Source organism: Anarrhichthys ocellatus, unplaced genomic scaffold (assembly GCF_004355925.1).
Source record: "Anarrhichthys ocellatus isolate YVR2014 unplaced genomic scaffold, GSC_Weel_1.0 scaffold41, whole genome shotgun sequence".
Lineage (NCBI taxonomy): Eukaryota > Metazoa > Chordata > Actinopteri > Perciformes > Anarhichadidae > Anarrhichthys > Anarrhichthys ocellatus.
The window spans coordinates 2068041-2077293 of NW_022280071.1; the positions used below are offsets into that span (position 1 = coordinate 2068041).

At 41.6% G+C, this 9253-nt stretch overlaps 1 protein-coding gene across 1 annotated transcript in view; it reads left to right on the forward strand.

Annotated features, from left to right (window-relative positions):
- Positions 1-228: 228 nt before the first annotated feature.
- Positions 229-9253, forward strand: part of LOC116394766 (synaptic vesicle glycoprotein 2B-like) — a 43156-nt gene continuing 34131 nt past the window's right edge. Inside the window, exon 1 of the mRNA XM_031868065.1 lies at positions 229-479. The gene's annotated coding sequence lies outside the window, so the exon portion shown is untranslated. The remainder of the gene's footprint in view (positions 480-9253) is intronic.

Sequence of the window (9253 nt, forward strand, 5' to 3'; positions counted from 1 at the left end):
TCATTGTAGAAAAAGCACCTCATCAACAATCTCCGCTCTCCAAGCCATCTGTCACTCCCCTACTGCACCTCCCACTCCATCTATCCACCCTCCCTTCCTGCGCCCTTCCATCCATCCATCCATCCCCCTCCCACCGGCGACCCATATGTCTCTTTTATTACAAGGCCCCCCCCCTACCCCGACTCCTTCTACCCTGACCAGTCAGACAGATGGCACGTTCTTGCATGTACTGCAGTACAGAAGCGGACCGTACCATTGTGCATGTGGTGGGTGAGTGGCAGCAGGGAGGAGTGCTGCAGAAAGGGAGGGGGGGACAGAGAGAGGCTGGCACTATCCTTTCCTGTCCTAATCCCTCAGCCCAGTCGGTTGTGATGATGCTCTTTACAGATACAGTAGAAACTTCACACCAGAATATTAAGAAGGATGTTTTGAGAGTTCTGGACACCATCGATTGGATGTAAACAGTTGGATCTGTTCTGGTAAGAGAAATGATTTTCAATGCAGTTTAAGTTGTTTGTGTTGTATTTGACTTTTGGGGAATGAATTGATTCACCCAAAAATTACCTTTTAAGATGTCGGAGCACAGGCAGATATTTAAAATTGTTATTTTGATGTTGTTCTATGGTTTTAATAAGTGTAATTCTCAGATAAAATGCAGCATTAACATGTGGAAGTGATTTATCTGAGCAGAGCAGATAATCTAACGTTTGAGCATCATCATATCAGACAACAGAACTTTAGCTCCAATAGAAGATGACCAGCTGTATGTACACATCTCGTACTGTATGTAATGCAGAGAGAACAGAGTGAGAAGAATAAACATTGTGAGGAGTTTAGAGTCCTTAACAAGGATCAACGTGAATGGGGACAGACATCTATTATAACAAGCAGGAAGCACCAACACTTCTATTTAGCAGGGATAGCTTGCCAACAGCATTATGTAATCAATGCACACACACACACACACACACACACACATCTCACGTTACATTCTTTCTCTTGCAATATGTACTCCATTTAATATCATTTTTACAATGGGTTAAGGACCTCTATTATGTCACTGTTGACTCAGTTGCTCTGTAACATGGCCTTGACATCTAAAGGTGAACTATAGCAGATGAAGAAGCTGGGCTTTGGTCTCTGGGGCTTCCATAACTGATCTATGACAAAGCATCTTGTAAAGTAATAGTCACCCAAAGTGTACATCTGTCCGTGTGGCAGACATGCCCCACGCACCCTTTTACCTTTAAGTCTATCTCATAAAGGAAATGATTTCCTTCAGAGGTCAATTTGTGATTGTTTTCCTTCAAAATGAGTCGCAATCAGTGGCTTCATGTTTTCGGTGGACTGCGCTCACGTAGGAGACAACGGGCTGTGACCTCTGAACCCGGAACAAAAAACAGCTGAGGCTACGCTAAACTAGCAAAAGTTTCATTCTTGGCCATAAAATGTGCAACGTTTCTCCGCCGCTGTCAGCCAGAAATGCCGTTTGTTTTTGTGGCTGAAGGAGGGGCGCTCAAGGTGGGCCACACCCCATGGCCCTCTATTGGCCAGCCGCCACTGGTCTCAATATTGAACACTATGTTCATTATGTTTTGACTGACCTCTAAACGTCAACAGAATTGGGCAGTCCTTCAAACTTTGTCACCTCCGATTTCAGTCTTGACCATTTTGGCACATATAAGAAGGACTTGTTCAAATGTCAGTCGTGGTTCCCATACAATGTGTATCCTAATGACTTTGTTGATTTGTGATATTGGACTATGAAATAGTATTGAATGCTCCGTTAGCATGTTTGTCATAGTTTGCAATGTTAGCGCTTTTAGTTCAGCTCAGACGTTATCGAAATGCTCCCTATCTCATATTATGCACCTTTATAAGTTATCGGTGCATTTGCTCATATGTAGTCAAATGGAGTTGTTGATGGGACACAGGATTGGGAGATACTTGTTCCTTCCTGTCGTTGACAGTATGCCACGACAACATTAACTCGGCATCCCCCGTCAATGGACAGTGACAAATAGTAAACGAGGTATCCCCCTAATCAGTAAACACAGTATGAAACTCAACAATATAAGACCATTCTAGGGCTGCATTGCTTAGTTGGAAGCTTCAATCGTAATGTTGACGTTCAACTCTTTTATACATTCTATTCATTGTGTTTAAAGGCAATATGTCTGCACAGTTGCAGATAAAGATCACGCTACACTAATATTATTCATATTTGTAGAATTACATACCAGTGGTGGCTGTATAGGATTGTAATAGGACTCCAAACATTTCGTTGTAAAGTCCAACAGTCAATGTATTCAAGCATTTTTTCAAATGTTTTGAAAAAATTTCCAAAATTCACATCTTTTTATCTGCTGAATAATATAATTTATTTCCTGGCATTCAAAAACTACATTTTCACTGCAGAAGTGCTTACTTCTCCAATATGCCAAATCCGCCAATTGAATTAGGATGTTTTTAAAGGGAATGGGAGTTGACACTGATTGGTTTGATTCATGTTACGCCCAAAACACACCTAAGATTGATTAAGAGACTAAATACAACCCCTTTGCCCCTTGGGCCTTACTTACGCCCACATTGTTCAACTAGCAAAGGTGGAGTTGCTCATGCCCTAAATGCACTTGCGCTATAGATTGTTTGAATATAGCCCTTACTCTTGTTGACTTGGTGTATCAGTAGAATAATGTTTAATGTCATGGCCTTCCAAAACTGTGAACAATGTAACCCTTTCATTTTTCACCACTTCAGTTAAAAACAACTTGGTTAGGGTCAGGACAAGAGTGGGTTCGGTAAAAACATGCATGGTCATGGTTAAAAGAATCTAATGTTAACTGGAAACAGACGGTCCAGTACCATGGCACCTTGTGAAATATTCACAAGAGGCAATCTGTTGGATTTGTGTACATGGACACGAATTGTGTTTTTTTTTGGTGTAGCTCAGGACAAATACAATGCAATGGAAAGTTAATTGGAATCCTTTTTTGTTGTGGACACACAATTTAGACACATCCACGTGACTGGGCAATGGTGAGAGGTAGTAATAAATATGGACAAAAAACACTTCTGTTGGGCAGGAGGGGAGGTGGACGGGTCCAACAAACAGGACTTTCATCCACGAGACTGGTGTCCCAGAGTGTTGTTGTGGTTCTGTTGCCTAAACCTAACATCGGTATTGTTGCCTAACACTAACTGCGTAGTTACTTTACGTATAGCCATGATGTAATTCCTAAACCTAAAGCAGTGGTTTTGATGCTTAATCCTCACTTAAGTGTTGCATCCATACTTTGTCCTGAAAAATAAGTCGTACCGAGCAACACAAAAAACCAGACAATACGTGTCCCTGTACAGGAAGCCAACAGATTGCAGGTGACTAGTTAGTGAACTGCTGGGAGACTGTCACTCTCTTTGGCCCATCCACCCACAGTCACCACAGTGAGGGCTTGCAACATCTTTGTCAGGCAAACACAAAACACATATGTATATATATATATATATACATATATCAATGTCTATATTTATGAAGGAATTATGAAATAATTGAACAAATACTGTTTTTCTTGTGAGTAGTCGCAAATTGACACCAGTTATCGTAGGCTGGTGTCTTGTATAAAAGTCCATGCTAGTTTTATCATGTTTTAGCTAATGTATCGTGCACAGTAAACTCTACATAATGAATGAGCATCAAAGCGCAACATGTTGTAGATGTTTTAGTTTTCCTTCATTGCTGTACCGTAGGTAGGCCAGTAATCCATCACACTGAACAGCATGTCTGCATTTAGTTGTTCTCAAAGTTATATTATGGAACTGTTAAGTTAAAGGAGCAATATGACTACATTCAGAGCATTAATATATCATCACACAACTATCATCTATGTAAAGATATAGTGGAGTAATGTCCATGTGTGTGTTGTTATCAGAGCTTCTTCTCTCTTTGCTCACATAGCCCGTTGGCCGAGTGCCTTTTAGTGCATGTTAGTGCATATGAGTGTGCATGTCAGTGCACGCTCACTAGTAAGTAAGCGTGCCCCACTAGTAAGCTCACGGCTGCCACTCTGCACTACGCTCATATGCAGGTTACAGCTGATAACACCAGCATCAGATAGCATCAGATCGATACTCAGACCGTCGTGGAAATGTAGCACCCCCCTGGTTCCCCCTCAGGTGTCTGCCGTAGTTTGTACTGTTAGCGCTGCTAGGTGTTCAGGCATCACCATGTTGAGAGGCAATCGAAATGCTCCCAATCTTGTATTATGCACCTTTAAATAAACACGCCCACATCAGTGGCTCACGTGTGCATTGCAGCTGATTCTGTTATTTAGTTTTAGTGCATAAAGACAGGAAATAACTACCTCAGTGAAGCTATGATCTTCTGTTACCGCTACTGCTGTGGTGTCCCTGCTCATTCCCTGTTCCAGTTCCGTTGTGTGAGTTGTAGTAAGATGCCTCTGCATTGTTTTGCATTGCTCCGCCTATGTATTTAATATGTGAGATTTTCAGCTTGAGGCTGATATATTCTCTGCAAACCACTGACTGTGAGAGCGTTTCAGGAAGGGAAGGAACCCAATTTCAGTTATTGCTTGGCTTGATGCCTTTATATTAAATCACTTGTGACAAATATAAGCGGTTCTTATAGGATTGAGAATGCCATTTAAACAGTTTTTCTGACTCAGAATAAATTGTCCTTTGACTCTGTCTCCATTTGTTGACCCACCTGGGCTGAAGGGACAACCTCTTGTTCTGAGGCTGAGAAATAAAGTGAGAATTTGACTCTGAACTCGGTCTACTCATTGACTGTATTCTTTCTTAAAGTCCCATGGCGGCGGCTTCACTATTTTGACCTGTCAGAGTACCTGGTCGAGCTCTCTTCTGGCTTGGTCACAGTCGCAGTAATGCAGGACAGACCTTTAAAATGACTTTGCACTTGCACCTGCATTTCAATGCAAGCCTAGTAGGCCTTCAACTAACTGAAGTGAATGCAGGCACATTCTGTGTGCCAGCCAAGAAGTCTTTCCTTTTTAACAGGAAAATGGAGGATTTGTGGATAAGTAAAAAACAATGGCATGTTCCTTAAATCCAGCTGATAGTTCATATTTGATGATGCTGCTTTACCAGAGTGCAGCTTCCTTCTGCTGCCATTTGATGCAGTTGACTGCACTGTACCTTAAGTGTGTAAGTGTGTATGAGGTCTCTTCCTGCTGTGGAACGTGATGCATTATTCATTTTGTCTAAATGACTGGGCTGACTCGCATTCATCATGGGTCTGAGGGTGGTTGTTGCTCACACAGTCACAGTCAGTCCCATCAGCTTCTTTCAAAAATCAATATGTTGGAAAGGTCGTCATGAAAACAGACTTCATGCCAAATAAGAGGTAGAAGCATCTCTACTCCCATTTCCTCTCAGTTCAGTTGTGCATTATGACAAATAAAGAACTATAACATTAGCTTGTTTCACAATGAACTCTGTGTATTGCGTCATATTATTTGGATTGTCAGGTTAATTATGAGTAAAAAAGGCTAATGCTAGGTAACAGCAGATATCTTTAGCTCATTATCCAACACCGCTGACAAATAGCCGATTCAATGACTACAAGCCAAGAGACCACGGCAGCAGGTGTATGTCAGCCATGGGCATCACTTTTAAATGTTTCCCCTGGAAACAGTTTCCGTTGTCATGTGACTTCATTGTTTTCTCTATTTGCTGCAATGTGTTTCTGAATTGGAGATGTTTTCCTTACAGTCCTGTGTTCTGTCTGTCTCCGTGTCTGTTCTTCATGGACAGTGTGTTGAGCTCTCAGGGCCACTGGACTGAAAATTTATGTCGGCTACACAGTCGCTGTTCAGCTGCTCTCAATAATTATTTTGAATGAAAACACAGTTGGTGTTAACCTTAGCAAACAAGCTTCACAGCAGTTACTCCCAATAGATGATAGTGAACTGTAGACAGCTTAACGAGCACAGAGCAGGCGTCTGTTGTTCTGGTCCAGCTTTGTTTGTGACGCTAATTATGTAGAAGCACATTCAGGAGTCGACAGGAGGTGAGATCAAGACGAGACTTGTACACTTTTGGAGCAGTTCATTTGACAGAAAAAATCTATTTGCACTTGTCCATCCTTTGTTTTCTAGCCTTCTCTCACTGTGTGTGTGTGTGTGTGTGTGTGTGTGTTACAATGACAAACGCTAACCAGAAAACAGGTAAAAGTCACGCTAAAGCTGTGATTTTTCATTGGATGGTCTGCAATCCCCCATTTCTTTGCCTTTTCATAGATTTGGGATTTTTGAACAAGGGAAAACAACGTGGATGGTAAATATCCCTATGTAAGGTCATTCATACCCATTCCTACCCCATAGGCACAGCTTACGGGAGCAATGTGAGGTTAAAGAATCTAGGATTCAAAGGAGATTATTTTTCTGTCTGGTTTGTCTTGTTGTTGATAACCCAGATGGGCACAAGGTCGCCCATCTGGCATTACTAAACTTTACGTTGTACATATTGTATTGTGAGGATAGTGTGATGAAGCAAAGGCTTCGGTGCACTACCTGCATTAGTGTTGCACCATATCGGTGAAGAGAAAGCTAAGACATAAAGCAAGCTTGACTTCCAGGTCCATCTCACTCACAGCTGGTAACATATAGAGATATAAGCAGCTGAGATCCAGGCTGACTTTCAATGATAGAGTGAGGAAGTCTGCATTCTGGGAGGAGTTTCTTGTGGAGCTGCTGCTTCTTTGCAACAAGGGGAGCTGGTCAATCAGGGATGCCCAAGAGGCCTCCGTCTGACAATGCTGTAGGCAGACATGACAGGGACAGTAGAGGGACGACATCTACCAAGAGATCCAGGATGAAGGGCCAGACTGAAGGAGGTCACACTGACACTGACCTAGACACATGTTTAGAAGGTGGACTGATCTAACTTACACATCAACAGTGTGCTGCCATAATACAGTGATGGGTACTCTTTCTTGCAAACTTCACAGCCTGAGACTGATGTGAGAGCAGAATCCAGCTAGCTAGCCACTAGCCTGGAGGGAACCATGGTTTCATCTAATATTCATGATATGACAAGCTGCACATGCAACATTTATAACCTGGCACTTTAGTGTGTATGTGTGTGATGATTATTTTTATCTCTACCCTTTGGGTGTATGTGCGAGCTGCCTACCTTCTTTTATACTTACATGTTCTGGAGTTTCCTTTACATACATGTTAACGTGTGTGTGTGACTCTTAAGCATATAAATAACTTCTTGTTCAGTTTATAGTATCATTTTAAAGCATTGTTATGTTTGTAATCAACATATTTATCTGACCAGAGAATCAAAATCCATTCTTAATTTTACTGAGGGAATAATAATAATTTGGAAAATGAAGAGAGATGAAGGCTGTACTCGCCCACTGAATATCAGATCAGGCAGCCGTCAACATCTGGAGTCAGTGAACAATAAACATTGGTCAAAGCAGTCTTACACCGTTGATAATTCATCACCCAGCTGTCAACAACACATTCATTTCAGAACCATAAAAGAACAGTTACATTCTTCAACACAATAAACCATTGCTATAAACAATCATGACAATGTACTGCTGTGAAGACTTTGAGAAATGAAATGATCAATTAGATTAGAAACCCCAATCACCACCAAATCCTTCCCTCACTGGGAGTCATTGAACATTTATGAACTAGGAAACCATCATAGAAATCAAGAGTTTCAATTAAACATTTTTTTTAAATGGAATGTGTCAAATCCAGTGGCGGGCCCTGTATTTTATACCTGGGCCTTCAGTGCTGTCCTGCAGCTGAGCCATCTCCTAATAACCTCATTATGAGCCACAGCTATGGTTATTATTTGTTTCTAAGGGTGTAACAATACACGTATTTGTATTAAACCGTTCGGTACGAGGCTTACGAACCGAACAATACGTTTGAATAATACTAGTGAGTTTGGAAAATGCAGAAGCTTAAATTGTGGGAAATATAATGTTTTCTGCGCTCACGTAGGAGACAACGGGCTGTGTGACCTCTGAACCCGGAACAAAAAAAACTAAAACAAAACACAGCTGAGGCTCCGCACGTGTGTTCTGGGAGGCTATGCTAAACTAGCTTAACAGGAAAACAATAGCAGCAAACAAGCTACAAACTCTCCCCGCAGAGTTTAGCTGTTCCTACTGATTCAAACAGGACTAAAGCAATCGCCACACAATCAACCATTTCTCCAGACCATCATTCTTGCTTTTGTAAAGAAAACAACCCCAAACAGATTCAATTGTCCGGACAATAACTCTGCACATGACGGTATGCTTCGTAATTAACAGACAATGCATATAGTCAAAATCAATGTACAATTAACTTAATGACAACAAACTCACAAGAACCAGTCACATATATTCATATGACAACAAAGCAACAAATCAATCCAGCAGACCTGCAGCGGAACACGCATTCTGCTACACACTGGAGGGCCGTTCAGATATTAGATGTAAAAAAACAAATGCAGTTGACTTACCAAATGCTGTTCACTTAAAGACAAACTCCATCCTCCTTTCTCTGTTGACAAAGAGTTTAATCACACGGTTAAATCCCAACTCACAAATCCGTTTCTCCTCCTTCAGCCATTGAGTGTTAAAAAAACAAAGCTAGGTAAAAAAATAATCTACACCAAGCAAAGTGTAAAAAATGTCATAATTTCTTCCATATCTTTCAAATTGAACTCTTAGCCTACTACTCCGACTAAGCCTCTGATGGCTACTTTAAGTTTCGTTTCACAATAGTCACGTGCTCGCCCACTGACCAATCACAGCACACGCTGCACCTCACTGCAGAGCTGCACCTGGAAACTGAGCTGCACGTAATGCTGACATAGTTGTAGGCCAGCTAGAATAAATTATACAAATTGTCAATATTTGTGTTTTTGAAATATGGAATGTACCCAGTAATATTTGTAAAATATGATATCAGTGCAAAATATATGCTTTTCCTGCACGTCCTCTCCGCCTGTGTGCATGTCTCAGCAGCTGGAGCCATGGAGAAATGGCCCACAGGAGGCGGGTCTATGAAAGGAAGCAGTACATGCAAAGCTTCTGTACTAGCTGAACACCAGACAGGTTTGGCTAGCTGGATGACGTCATACTAATAACGTATTTAGCTTTTTAAAACAACGGGACAGATCCAGCACGGACAGTTAGGGAGTGAGGGATGAGGAGGTAAGGAGACATGAGAACACCAGGGTAGGGAGTGAGGGATGAGGA